Source organism: Puma concolor, chromosome E3 (genome assembly GCF_028749965.1).
Source record: "Puma concolor isolate L17-30 chromosome E3, mPumCon1.1.hap2, whole genome shotgun sequence".
NCBI lineage: Eukaryota > Metazoa > Chordata > Mammalia > Carnivora > Felidae > Puma > Puma concolor.
The window spans coordinates 11,680,317-11,695,394 of NC_141682.1; the positions used below are offsets into that span (position 1 = coordinate 11,680,317).

Genomic DNA, 15,078 nt, shown 5'->3' on the forward strand with positions numbered 1-15,078 from the left:
TTTGTGCCTGTCACATCCTCCCCGGAATTAGAAGCATTGGGGGACATGCCCATCTCCCAGCGGGATGGGGATATTGGAGAGCATCCCGTGGTGTCTGGACAAAGAAAGAGCTTGGTTGATGCCTGTGGAATGCATGGGCACAAGTGCAGCCGTCTTCTCCAAGGGACTACAGTCATCATGACTCTCAATCCTTGCATTTCCTCTTTAAGGGAGAGATTCTTGGGGCAGGTTCTATTTTCCAAAGATGGCCACACCAGTACGTATGTTCTGGGGATGTGACCTTGACAGTTCTCCATTGAGAGGTGGTTTCCCTCCCCTTGCAGCTGGACAGACTTTGTCCTTCATTGCCCGGTGAACGAATGCCAAGAAAGCGATGCAGGGTGACTCCTGAGACTGGGTCATCAAGGCAGGAAAAGCAGGTCCCAGGCAGGGAGCCTCTCAACTCGTGTCCTGGGAACCCTGAGCTGACACATAAGACATCCGGTGACCCCGTAGCCTGTATGCGCAAGAGGTCACGAGGAGACAGCCCTGGGAGGAGCCCCTCTGTTCCAGCCCCAACCTGCCAGCTGAGGCCTCGGACACCACGGGGCAGAGATGAGGCGTCCTGTTGTGCTCTGTCCTCATATCTGACCCAAGGGTTCGAGAACACAAGAAGTGGCAGTTTCTCACCGCTACGCCCTGCGGGTGATTGGCCGCAGAGCCCTGGGAACGGGACACTTTGTTCCCCACCTCCCCTTCCCTGGTGAGTGAGCAGAGGCCTCACCAGCAGTCAGGCGGGCACTCGGACCCTGCTCTGGACTCCCGGCCTGCTGCGCCTTCCAAAGCGCTTTTCCTGCCGTCACCTTTCACGGCAGGCTGGAGCTGAAGACGCAGATTCAGTTCAGGGTCACTTGAGGCTGAGGGAAAAGCCTTTGGTCTTGTTCGTACATCAGCGAAGAAGGCAGGAATGTGGGTTCTGGGGTCCGTCTGGGGTCTAGAGAATGAGGGGGATACTTGGAATCTGGGCTTTCTGGTCCAGGGCGACTCACAACGACTGGTCTGAGGCTCAGTGGCCTTAGGAGCCCCGGCCTGCTCTGGGACCCCCTGAAAGCTGCCCGCCCATCCCTGCCAACCTGCCATCAGCTGGCTTGTGAAGATTCATGACTCCAATGCTGTCGGCACCAGGCGCCACATTGGAGGGTGCAGCCGAGAGGCCACGGGAGCAGGAAAAAGCCACCAGCCACAGAGTTGCTATGAAGACATGGCCGCTACCCATTCGTCTTGGCCGTTGACACCCCTTTGGGGAACCTCTCCTTAGACCAATTAGTAATCTTGAGGCACGGCAGCCTGGAGACGGGCTTGTCAGTGGATGTTCCCATCAGAGCTGGATTCGGGGACCGCCAGCCCTTCCTGGTGGGAGGGCCACAGCCTCCCAGCGGCTCTGCATAACAAGCTGGTGGGCTCCCTTTCTCCGAGATGAGCAGCGATGTCTCCATCTGGGCTCAGGGGACGTTGACAAGGAGACTTTTCCATGGCAACCACAGAAGCGTGATGTTGGCTGTGACTTTCAGTCCTGGTGGGCATCAGATACCGCAGGCAGACTTGGCAAGCCCCACAGCCACCGAGAGCTTCGTGGCTGTAAGTCCTGAAGGGTGTCTGCTCCTCAGAGTGTGGGTTCCTAGAGAAGTCCCTTTTTCTTTTTTCTTTTTAATATTTTTTTCAACGTTTATTTATTTTTGGGACAGAGAGAGACAGAGCATGAACAGGGGAGGGGCAGAGAGAGAGGGAGACACAGAATCGGAAACAAGCTCCAGACTCTGAGCCGTCAGCCCAGAGCCCGATGCGGGGCTTGAACTCCCGGACCGCGAGATCGTGACCTGGCTGAAGTCGGACGCTTGACCTACTGCGCCACCCAGGCACCCCGAGAAGTCCCTTTTTCAAGTCCGGTTTGGACCCCCCAGGTGGAGGCAGTAGCGGTCAGGAGGAGACTTTGATACAGAGAGCAATAATGTAACCTCTATCGAGGAGACTTTGATACAGAGGGCAATAATGTAACCTCTGTCGGCAGTTGTGGTGTGCTGTATGTAGCTTTGACCTTGTTTGTATCGAAATAGCAACGTGGTTGTCTTTGAGGAGGCCGTGATGCCCGCGATTCGCACTGATCGTAATGCTGAGCCATCCGGAAGCCATTGTGTTGTCGGGATGTGTGGTCATCCCAATGTTGTCTTCATGGAGGCTGTGATTTGTCCTGTCCTAATGCTGGCGGACTCTGTGCTGACAGTGTTAGGGTGGTCGCCCCCCTTTGTTCTGTTCTGAATAGTTCAACCTGTGCTTCTCAGACTTTGCGACACATTGCGATTCCTCGGGGCGGGGCGGGGGGGTCTTGTGAAGCTGTAGGTTCTGATCCAGCAGATCTGGTGTAGGGTGGCGAGTCTACATCTGTAACGACCTCCCAGTGGGACCAGTGCTGCTGGTTCCGTGGACCCCACCCTGAGAAGCAAGGCTTGCCCAGACCAGCACTACCCAACAGAACCTTCTGCAGTGTTGGCGATATTCTATTTCCGCACCGTTCAATATGGCAGCCACCAGCCACGCGTGGCCCCTGAGCACTTGATATGTAACTGGTGTGAACGAGGAGTTGACTTTCCAGTTTTATTTGATTTTCACTGATTAGCGAAAATCGCATGATTAGTGGCTATCGTGTTGGACAAAATAGGTCTTGTACAGTCTGTGCCGTGGTGTGTATGGCAATTCCCCGAGGCCTTGTTAAAACACAGATTGCTGGGCTCCACCCCCAGGAGGTCCGGATTGGGCCCCAAGGATTTGCATCTCTAACAGGCTCCCGGATTGGGCCCCGAGGATTTGCATCTCTAACAGGCTCCCGGGTGACTTCGCTGATGCTGTGGGTTTGCGGATGGCATTCTGAGAACCACGCCATCTGGTAGTCTCTCGTCCCTGAACACCCCTGCAGGCCAAGAAGCTCTGTGCCTCGTCAGTGTTAGATTCGATCCAAACTTACCCCTAGTGGAATCCATCAAGGGATATCTTGTGGGAGGTGGAGGTGGGAGCATGGTTTAGAAACAGATAGAGGGATCCCGAATTAAGGCTGCCCTCCACGAACTCAGAGGCACCTAGCCGGGAGGGACCTTAGAGATGATCTGATTTGTACTCCCAGTTTACAAATGGGGAAACTGAGGCCCAGCCACGCACAGTTGACCGTGAACCCAGCATTAGGACCCAGGTGTCCAGAATCCTAACCCAGCGTGGATGCGTCTATGCCGCACTGCCTCCGTGCCCGAGCTGGGCATGGACTTTGCAGGTGTCACTTGCAGAGAACAGGAACTCTCTTCGGGGATGAGGCCCTTGGTGGGCCCTTGGCGCTGAACTCTCCGGCCAAAAAGAGGAGGCAGCTCTGGGTGCCCTCCCTGGGTCCAGGATTCACCACCCAGAGGCTACAGCACTGTGATTTCTCCCCTCCTTTGCTATCCCTCTGAGAGATTTGGTTGCTTGGCAATTTAGCAGCTGTGGTTACAAAAGAAAAAAAAAAAAAAAAAGAGAGAACAGGGGAACATTGAAATCACTAGTGGCAATGCAATTCTGAGGACCTTACGCACGTATTTCAATAATCTATGGTGTTCTGTTCCCAGTGCTGAACGCGTGAGGACAGATACACCACGGTGACAAAATTGCTGTCATCTATCAAACTCCCGCTGTGAGCCAGACACAGGATCAAGTCCTTTATATTCCTGATCTCATTAAAACTTCACAAAAAGCCTACGAGGTAGATGTTATTGTTACCATTTTTTAGATAGGAAAATGAAGGCCTAGGGTGATTAAGTAAGCAGCCCGGGTCACACGGCTGGTAAATGGAAGGATGGAGACTTGAATACAGTCTGCCTGCTGCTAAATTCTGGATCTTTCTCACTGTGCCAATGGGATGTAAACTGGAAAGCGCTGTGAGCCCCCTCCCCCTGTCCTGCTTTCGGGGGCTGGCTCTTCTGTGCGGTGTCGGCCTCCAGATGTACACCCTGCCTGCCCCAATCCTGCTTAACGTCCAAGAATGAAGACATTTGAAGAATGAACCCTCGGCCTGGCCCTGAGCCAGGGAGCCAGGTGCTTAAGTCTGAATGGTTTTAGTTATAAGTTACAGAAACCGAAATCAAAAGAAAAAAGACACGTTGCTGGCTTGTGTCCCAGGGAAGTTCAAGGGGGATGAATACGGTCTACAGGTATGGTTGGATCCAGGGTTTCAATCCATGAATCATTGGGAGTCTCTCTCTTTTTCCTTTCCCGGTTACTTTTCCCCAGGTGGGTTCCTTTCTCAGGCAGCCTCTCCCCATGTGCTGGCCTCCAACAGCTGTGGATTTACATCGTCCGTAAAGCTGGGGAATCCTCGGGAAAAGAAAGCAACCTCATCCATCCACAACTGCAGCCAAAGTCCCAAGGATGACTCCCATTGGTTCAGCTCAGGTCATGTGGCCCTCCACCCACCAATCACTGCAGCCAGGGGCATGGAGGCGGCTAGGCAGACCTGAGTGTCGTAACTACTCCAGAAGGTGGGGCTGGGATCGGTCCCATCTGAGCGTTTCTTTGTAAGTAGGATATATTCTGTTACTGGAAGAAAACATTAAAAAGCCCTCTACGAGTTCTAGCATCTGCTAAGCTGGTCTACACGGTGAATGGAAGGCACCTTCTCTGCCAGTAGAATGGCCTGGAATTGGGTTCCTCCAGGTGTGGTGCTAATTCTGGGTGGTTATTGGAACCTCAGCTCCGTTTAACCTCCGAACTGCATCGTACGTCCTCCGGATGGCAACACGAGCCTCGCCTTCTAGAGTCTCACCACACCCCATAGACCTGGTCACCTGGATTGCTGGCTCTGGGGGGGGCGGGGGGGGCGGGGAGGGCAGAGGTGTGTGTCCTAACCTCCTGGTTTCATGGCTTCTCCTTGACCTCTCCTTGGTGGCAGTCCTCCCGAGCCCCCACTATCCCCTGTGAGCAAACCTCCCGCCAGACATTATCAGGGAGAAGTTCCCTGAAGGAACCTGACCTTCACCTTTCAAGGTACCTGGATAATATCTGCTCGGCTGAACATGTCTCTGGGTCGCTCAGAAGTCGAACGTGGCCGTTGTGATCTGCAAGATCCAGATTTTGGCGATCCATTTCTTTGTTCCTTCATTTCTTTATTTTCCCAAGCACTGATTATTGGCAGGCCCTATCAGCCTGCCAGCTGGCATGTCCCCCTGGGGGACAAGCCAGGCTTCGTGATGATCTCTTGGGTCCTAGCTCCTGGGATGAAGTTCCCGAACCTAATACCCACCACGCTCCCACACTCCTCTTTCTGCCCTGTGATGAGTGTGGCATTGCTTCCGTGTGCCTTGCCGTTAAAGTGCCCCGATGTAGGCCAGGGATGGTTAGCACGCATGGGGGACGCAGAACAAAGGAGTAAAGACAGGCCAGCAAGGACAGCCACCACCTGATTTGGCAGCCTTCTTGGGAAAGAAAGGAAAAAGGCACGGGAGGGATGTCAGGTGAGTGGGGACAGGGTGCTTGTGGGGAAAGGGGTTGCTTGCGCATCTTCAAAATATGTATATTGCGTGCATTTAAGCACCGTTACCAAAAGGAACAGCCAACAGATACACATTCAACTAACGCTTTGCCTCTACACCCAGACATGGCGTCATAGTGCTTCCTCTGTGTCAGGTGTGAAGTTCTACGTGTGCTATATATTGGTTTTAGTTCTCGTAAATCACTCTGTGCCAAAGGCGTGAGCCGTCATGGAGTGTCAGGGGCGGGATTTGAACTCAGGTCTCCCTGACTGCTCCCCCCTGCCACGCCCCCCCCCCCCCCCCCCAAGCCAAAGGCACCATTTTTGTAAACGCAGCGGCGGAAGAAGCCCTTGAAGATTCTGGGACAAGGAGGGTACTGGAAACTCAGTGGCAGGGCGTGACGTGTGACAGAGGCCGGGGGAGGCTGGCCCCTCACAAGGCGGCCACAGTGGGTCGGTTCTGCACGGAGGCAAGTGACAAGGCACTCCGGTATGGGCTCCGAGGGTTTCCAGTGGACACAATGGGCCATTGAGAGGCTGGGAAGCTTCCTGGAAAGGGGGTGCTGAGTCAGGAGTGGCATCTGAAAAAGGTAACTTTTGCAACTGGGTGCAAGATAGGATTTCAGAGAAGCCAGAGGAGGGTGGTGTTTGGGAGGAAATGGGGGGGCGGAGATGCTATGCGCTGCCTCGGTTCTCAGATGAATCTGGACCTTCCAGCTGATGGGGAAGTGGCCTTGACCTCGGCCTCTTTCTTTCCTGCCCCCCCCCCCCCCCCCCCCCGGCTTCCCTCCAGGAGAGTCCTGGAGGCCTTGGCAAGGGCAGTGAATGCTTCCTTCTCCTGGCAAAGGAGCCGTGGTAGCCGGGTCGTGCCGCGAGGGGCTTTAATTTCTCTCGGACAACAAGGCAAAGTCCTTACAGGCCTGGCTAGCACTTACTTCTGCACAAGTATTTACGAGCTGCGAGACTTAAGATCATAAGGCTCCCATATTGCGCCTTATTTATTTATTCCTTTTAAAGCCCGCAACCGAAGACAGTGTTTTCTCCATAAGAGAAACTTCAAAGATCCTGGAGGACAACACAACTAAAAATTATCGAGGGGGGGCATCGCACACATCCTGAGTAGGGGCGCAAAAGAATGTGCCGAAGCCGGGCCGGTGCCTTCAAAGTGGAAAGATCCCTTTGTTTTTCTACACGGCTTCCCATCAGATGCGGGACCGAAGCTGTTAGCCATTTAGCCGCGGCCATCTGTAGGGCAGGCTCGCCAACCAGATTCTTTTTCATCCAGAGAAGGGCTTTCAGGAACCATTGAAGGCATCTCCGCCCCTAACTAAAAATGTAAAGCCTCCTCCTGGCTGTTGTTGAGGGGCCAGGTGGCCTCATGATCTCCCGTGAGGAGCATGTGGGAGCTATTTAGGGCAGTTACGTAGAGAGACAGAGTGGACGTTCCCGAGAGCGTTGGGCCCGCGTTTACTAGTGGGCTTGGCACGTTTGAACCTGCTGAGCCTCAGTTTGATCACCTGTTAATTGGGATGATGATATCTGCCCAGACGGTTTCATACTTGAAAAGGTCCAATGAAGTCATGTTTCATTTGTGTGTGTAGCAGGGGGGGGGGGGGGGGCGGGGAAGGGCGTGCACCCACATCCCTGCTTTAGAGAGAGGATTTCTGCTTTTCTGTGTTTTCATTCCTTCCCTCGGGAGGGGAGAGGCTTGCCTCATGGGCCAGAGCTTGGAGGCCCCGGATTGGGGTTTAGCAGAGGCTCCACGAATGCTCCAGCATTCCAGCCCCACCTGCCCGACAGAACCCCATGGCCTCGGGGGACCTCATCATGCAGCCAGCTGTGGATGGCCTTGGATGTGGGGTCCGCGGCCCACAGCACACCCATGGGCCAGCTCTACTGTGAGGGTCCCAAGGTGGACCTCACTGCGCCTTGTGTTTTGGAGGTGGCCGGGCACTTTCCTGGTGGGAATCCAGTGGCTTTTTTTTTTTTTTTTTAAATATAATGTATTGTCAAATTGGCTTCCATACAACACCCTGTGCTCATCCCAACAGGTGCCCTCCTCCATGCCCATCACCCGCTTTCCCCTCCCCCCCACCCCCATCAACCCTCAGTTTGTTCTCTGTCTTTAAGAGTCTCTTACGGTTTGCCTCCCTCCCTGTCTGTTTGTAACTCCCCCCTGCCCCCAACCCTTCCCCCCATGGTCTAGTGTTAAGTTTCTCAAGTTCCACCTATGAGTGAAAACATATGATCTCTTTCTCTGCCTGACATTTCACTTAGCATAACACCCTCCAGTTCCATCCATGTTGCTACAAACGGCCATATTTCATTCTTTCTCATTGCCACGTAGTATTCCATGGTGGAGATAAACCACAACTTCTTTATCCGTTCGTCAGTGGGTGGACGTTTAGGCTCTTTCCATCATTTGGCTATTGTTGAGAGTGCTGCTATAAACATTGGGGTACAAGTGCCCCTACGCATCAGTACTCCTGTATCCCTTGGGTAAATTCCTAGCAGTGCTATTGCTGGGTCGTAGGGTAGGTCTATTTTTAATGTTTTGAGGAACCTCCACACTGTTTTCCAGAGCGGCTGCACCCGTTTGCATTCCCACCAACAGGGCAGGAGGGTTCCCGTTTCTCCACATCCTCGCCAGCATCTGTTGTTTCCTGACTTGTTCATTTTCCAGTGGCTCTTTTGGAGCCCAACTGGCTGGTGATCTCTGGGTGAGAAGGAAGGAGTGAGTCTCAGGCTTGTCCCCTATGGGGACAGAAGACATTATTCGGGGTTCGTTATGGCATCCATATGGAGGACTGGCTCCTGGCGAAATTGTGAACATTACCAAGTATATTATTGGGCCCCTGGCCTCCTCTTTCTGGACTCACGTTTCGTCTTTTCTGCCACTGCTTTCTGGAAAGGCCCTGATGCATTGAAGCCCTGCTTTCTGGAAATACCCGGATGCCAGTCATCTATAGTTTAAAGAGAATTGAAGTTCATGTATCTTCTGTCTCCAGTGGATTTGCATTTAAAGCTCAGTGCTCATTACAGAAGGCAAGCCTCAATTATCGGCTAGAAAGATTTATCAAGAGAGTTCCGGGGAAGGATTCTCTGATATTTTGCCCCTCAGATTTCCCTCTCTGTTTCCTAAGTGGAAAACCGGCCCAGTCCAGCGTCTCTAAGAACACAGGGACTTGATCCTGACACTCCTCTTGGGACACACTTAAAGTCCTTTTAAAGACCTGTCTCTGCTGTTAGTTTTAAGGAAGGAGTCACAGCTGACAGTTTCAGTCTCTCTCTCAGCGAATCTTTTGAGATCCATTTATGTGACCCATTGGCCTCTGAACAGGAAAATCACAGCAGCACGTGACAGCAGCCCCGGAATGGCTGAAAAGTAAAAGAAAGAAATGGTACAGTTAGTTTATCTGTAATTGTTCCTCCAAGAAAGATGGGGCACTGACCGTGTTGAAACAACCAGTTCTACTGGATTAATCCACATTTACTTCGGCCTTACTCTGTGCCAAGCCCTGGGCCTGCCCTCTCTGCCTTTAAGTTTGTATTTATCTGACAAGGGCGCTCTTATCACATCCATTTTTTCTGAGGAAGAAACAAAGGGTTAGAGAGATAAGAGCCTGCCCAAGTCCCCCCAGCTGGCAAGAAGTCAGAGATGGGGCACAGGCTCAGGTCTGTCAGAGCTGATGCTTAAGCCTCTGCCCTTGACCATCAGTGGATTTCTCCTCCAGCTTTGCTGATGTGCCAGAAGTTTTACTCAGGCGTGCCTGTGAGTGAGAGAAAATCAACCAGAGTGGCTGAACCAAGCCCAGCGTGTATTTCCCCCACATAATCAGGAGCTCACAGAGCAATCCGGGGAGGATTCAGGTCCTTCCATCATTCTGCCGCATCATCCCTGGCACGCGTCTTCCGTCCTCGTGGTCACAATGTGGCTGCTGCACTTCACCGCTCTGCACCTGCATTCCAGGCGGAAAGAAGGAGGAAGGGATTTCTAATTGGTGGGCTTCCTCCTTTGGACCTGGAGGAGCCGGCGTCCCTAGAAAATTTCTGTGTCTGTCTCCTTGTCCAGAGCTATGTCACTGCGTCATTCTTAGCTGAAGTGGAGACTCAAGATAGAAAACAGTTTAGCTTTCTGAAATAGAGGGAGGGAAGAAACCCAGGACTGGGAATAGTCAGGGGAAGCCAACCTACGGTTTCTGCTCAGCTTACAGCATGACTGCATTGCAGAGCCCAGGTTTTCCCTCGAGGGGGAGTTTCTTTAAATGAACACGCTGTGCTGAATCAGCCCCTGCTTTCCTTGGTCCCTTCTGGGGGAGGCATGCATCCTTCTTCTTGTAGACCCAGCCCTGCAGATGCCTGAATCAGCCCCAGAGCACCAGAGGGTGGGGGCAGGCATTGGTCTTGTGGGAGCTGAGGGTTTTTTACGTAGTATTTCGAGGTTAGTCTTTCCCGCCCTCTGCTCCCTGTCAGTCTGGCTAGAAATCTCTGACTTGAATTCAAGTTTCCGGGCCATACGCCCTAGCTTGTTGGACTATGGGGGTCAGGCATCGTCGCTGGGACTTTTCACCTGTAGCCACTCCGCAAAGGTGGGATGGACCCATCCGCTCCCCAGATTTGGCTCCGATTCTGAGACTGAGGGTGCCATGGGTGTACTAAGAGAATATAAAAGGACTTATTGATCCCCTCATGAGGCCTTCTGGGGGCAGTATCTGCTCTGGCAATGGCACGCGAGACAACCGGCTCGGGGGTTTTATGGTGGTGTCCTGGCCAGCCTGGGTGGCGACAGTTGGGTACAGGACGTCACACACTGGGTGGCTCGGACGACAGAAATTTCCTCGCACACCTCTGGAGGCCGGGAGGTCCAAGACCGAGGTGCTGGGAGTGAGACCCTGCTTCCTGGCTCGGGGATGATCATCTCCTGGGGGTGTCCTCACGGGGCGGAAGGGGCGAGGGAGCTCCGTGGGGTCTCTTTTACAAGATCGTGAATCCCATTCACGGGGGGCTCCACCTTTCTGACCGCATCACCTCCCAAAGACCTCCCCTCCAAATAGCATCACCCTGGGGGGTTATGAATTTTGGGAGGGACTCGATTCAGTCCCCCACAGGCGGTCAGGGGGTGGGACAGAGTGAGAACTCCTGTGCGTCTGTGGGTTGATCTTCCCACCTGTGCCAGAGCGGGGAGGACCTGGCCTTTCTCATCCCAGTGCCCCGATGCGGGGCAGAAGCAGGAAGAGGAACGTGAGCGTAACATCAAAAATGGAACCAGGTTCTTTTTTTTTTTTTAAGTGTTTATTTATTTGAGAGACAGAGAGAGAGAGAGAGAGAGAGAAAGAGCAGGGGAGAGGCAGAGAGAGGGAGACACAGAATCTGAAGCAGGCTCCAGGCTGCGAGCTGTCAGCACAGAGCCTGACTTGGGGCTCCAACTCACAAACCACGAGATCATGACCTGAGCCCAAGTCGGACGCTGAGCCGACAGAGCCACCCGGGCGCCTTGAACCGCATTCTTTATTACCACTGCCCTCGCCCTTGGGCTTCCCTCACGGACCTGGGCTGTGGGCTGGGAGTGGCAACGCCGGGGATGAGGAAGACGCTGCTTCCAGACTGTGAGCGTCACCTCTGCTCGGCCTCGTTCAGCAGGGTCCTGCCCCCTGGATGGGTTCCCTTGGATCTCTGTGCTCTCCTGAAGCACTTTGCGGTTCACCACAGCCCTGGACCTTGTCCCCTGGGCCTCGGTTAACCCTCCCTGGGCGGACTGGTCTCTTTTTCTTCCAGCTGCATGGCTGAGACCCTGGCATCATGCACAACCATGTGGTCACAGCTTTTGGGGTTGGTACCTACGTGACTGACCGCAGTCAGGCCATGCCGTCCGCCGAATTTGAGACCTTTAGCCCTGGCCTCTCCACTAGACCTACAAGTATTTGCATTTTAATGAGGAATTGAAACACTGCGTTACCATTCGCCTCCTCCTCCTCCTCCTCCAAGATTTCTTGGGCATCCCTCGATGGTCCTAATCCATGGCATAGCACGCGGATGCTCAAGAATATGGGTGTCACCTCCTTCCTGAAGGGACTCCCAGTCAGATTGGGCACCCAGAGGTCTCTGCAAACCAGGAGTAAGTCCCAGTGCAGAAGAGCGCCAGGTCACGAGTCCCTAATTTGTGAGTTCTTACCTAATGCTCCCCACATGCCTTCCTTAGAAGGAGGAAACTTTTGATTTTTATTATTTTTTAAAGTTATTTATTTATTTAGAGGGAGCATGCATGAGTGGGGGAGGGGCAGAGAGAGAGAGAGGGAGAGAGAGAATCCCAGGCAGGCTCCACATTGCGAGCACAGAGCTCAATGTGGGGCTCGATCTCCTGAACCCATGAGATCATGACCTGAGCAGACATCAAGGGTCAGATGCTTAACCGACTGAGCCACCCAGGCGCACCGAGAGGACTTTTTGGATCCTTGTTCCAAAAATCTATTGTGGATGAGTAAACATTTTTATTTTATTTTTTAAGTCACGTGTAGCTGACACACACCGTTAACATTAGTTTCAGGTTCCACAACTTTTTTGTTTTTAATTTTTAGAGAGAGTGCACTAGCTGGGGAGAGGGGCAGAGGGAGAGAGAGAGGGAGAGCGAGAGAGAGCAAAAGAATTTTAAGCGAGTTCCACGCTCAGCAGAAAGCCCGAAATGGGACTCAATCCCACAACCTTGGGATCATGACCTGAGCCAAAACCAAGGGTCAGGCGCTCAGCCAACCGAGCCACCCAGGCGCCCCAATTCGACTAGTTTCTACATTATACTATCCTCTCCACAAATGTAGCTGCGGTCTGTCACCACACAACGCTATTACGATGCCATCGACTGCATTCCCTATGCAGTCTTCCATCCCCGTGACCCTGCTCCTTCTAGAACAGAAGCCGGCATCTCCCTCCCTCCTTCCGCCATTTTGTCCGTCCCCTGACCCTGCTCCCCTCTGCTTGTTCTGGGTGAGCAAGTGTTCTCTCACCTGAAATCAACGTTAGCTATTGCTTTTAGTTTTCGACACCAACTAGTTTTAGGCAAGTCGTTTCACCTCCGTGGGGCTTACAGTTTGCACGTTGGTCTGAAGGCTATCTGCGTCAGTGTGAGAGCCACTCATTGTGTAACCTTGTAAATTTACATGGCGCTTCTCCCTATGTAAACTCACCGTGTGTGCTCACTCTCCTAAGTGTGCTATTCTCCGTATTTTATAAACAGTACAGAAAAATGAGATTCGGAGAAATCTATCGCCTCTTTCTCTATTATATATGCGAGTGTGTGTATATATATACATATATATAGAAAAGGCAGAGCCTGGATTCAGGTCTTTTGGATAATTTTTCAGACCCTGTTGCCTCTCAAAGTTCAGAACAACCGCACGGTGCAAGCCAAGCCCACCAGAAATCAAAAGCAAGCCACAACCCTCGGTGCCGTCCATTGGGACAGCGTGCTGGGAATTCCGTCGGGGTGTCCCCGAGCACCCTGCAAAAGAGGCAGCATTGTTATCAGGTGCTTTGTTTTGCCCCAGCACCGCGCAGGCGGTGGCCCGTGGTCCGCTGTGGAAGAGGGCCTGGCCCGGGCTCCAGAAACAGCACCTCATTTTCGAGTGACTTTAGAGCAGGTGCGCATGTAGGATGCAACGTCTCCATCCACTGGACGCCAAGTTCGAGTTCTTCTGCCGGCCGGAGGGGTCTTGGCACTATCCTTGGATGTTGATACGTTTTTGGATAAACACACACACACACACACACACACACACACACACACACACACACCCCTTTCCCGTTGTTGTTGCCCTATCAGCCTTTAAGTCCTTCTTGGTTACATTCCGTGGTGAGCTGGATCTCTTGATAAAGGAGCTCTGTACAGTGATGACAAGAATTGATTTCCAATTTCCTGCAGAATGACTCTATCATTGCTAGTGACTCAGGCAATTTAGCTCATATTCCAGGCCTGCCTGGGGGTTATAGATCACACTGACAGCTTCCCAGTCACGCAGGAGGTGGATTTTGACAAGATGAGGAAGGAGGCATTTGCAGGGAGTTTTGCACTGGGGGTGGTCAGAAGGGCACAGCTGCCCCTGGGTCTTGGGCCCTGTGGGCGTCCTGTGGGGAGCAGACACGTCTCAGGCACGACGGGGAAGCCGGCTGGCGGTCGGGCTTCTGGTGCGCTGCTGGGGACAGCTCCTTCCCCGTCTCCGTAAACTATTCATCCCTGCTCAGTGTGAGAACATCCGAAGGCCCAGCCGAAAGACAGAGGGGATCACTTTCCAATAGTTTCCCCCTTTCCAAATACTTAGCGTCCGTCTGTTAAGAGCTAACACCTAGACTGGTCTTTCCCTTTCTCCGTGGACTCTGTTAACAGCAGGTGCAATTCTTTGCATTTACTCATCAGTTCATTTTCATCTGCCAAACCTGCCCTGCTTGTGCCCTGGGTGCCACGGAAATGGCTCTCCCCAAACGCACGTTGAAGGGACACAGACAGTGCTCTGCCCCGACTCCTCCACGCAGAGCGGGACACGGTTACGTGGGGACCAGGATGCCTCTGCTAAAGCCTAATTCACCGAGTCCTCACGGAGACCCTAGGAGGCGGCCTGTTGCTATTTCTAGTTTGCAGATGTGGAAAGCAAGTCACAGAGGAGCGGTCCCACAAACAGAGTGGCAGAGCAGAGATTTGAACTCGGGCCCTTGGGAAACAGTCCGTGCTCTTAAGCGCTGCACTATATCCCTCACGAACGATGGATAAAGCAGATGATTTTTCTATTTAGTGGGTTGAATGGAACCCCTAGAGACTCCCAATCGCCTTGCTTTTTTTTTGTTGTTTTTTAAGGAGGTTTCACGCCCAACATGGAGCCCAACACAGGGCTTGAACTCGTGACCCTGAGATCAAGACCTGGGCTGAGATCAAGAATCGTACACTTGACCCAATGAGCCACCCAGGCGCCCCCAATTGCCCTGCTTTTATAAATACTTTATCAAAGTCTTTGACAGCACGGGTAATCACTGGAGTTCTGGGAACTGAGCACACACACGTGTGTTTGCAAATGTGAGTACGCATGGACACGCACGCATGCACGCACATCCATGTTTATGCAAACGCGCACACACACACACACAAACACACGCCCAAAGGACGTAGCTCGAGAAACCACAGCATCAAGGTTAAGACACAGCTCTATGGAACAGACACGCCGGTTTCTCTCTAGTCATTTGGCCCAGAAAATAGTTATTTAGAAATCACTGTCGAGCTACTTTCCAAGCCGATGCTCAGCTTGACCGACGCAGCAAGGAAGCTGACTGACCCAGTGTATTCTGAGACCCGCCTGTGAGCCGGGGGCTGTGCTGGGCTCCTTCACGGATGTTATAACGGGCTGATGTCCACAACACTTTACTGTGAGGACCATGTCCCCGTTTTACCGTTGGAGAGACTGAGGCTCAGGCAGACGTCTCTGGATCATAGAACTAGCAAGGGACAAGGACAGGATTCAAACACACGCCTCGCGGCACAACACTTCCTCCCAGAATAATACAGGTGCTTCCCATGT

General features: G+C 52.8%; 1 long non-coding RNA gene across 1 annotated transcript in view; it reads left to right on the forward strand.

Moving 5' to 3' along the window:
- The window catches only part of LOC147572976 (uncharacterized), a 563,239-nt gene that overhangs the window by 94,974 nt on the left and 453,187 nt on the right, over positions 1 to 15,078 (forward strand). The window lies entirely within an intron of this gene.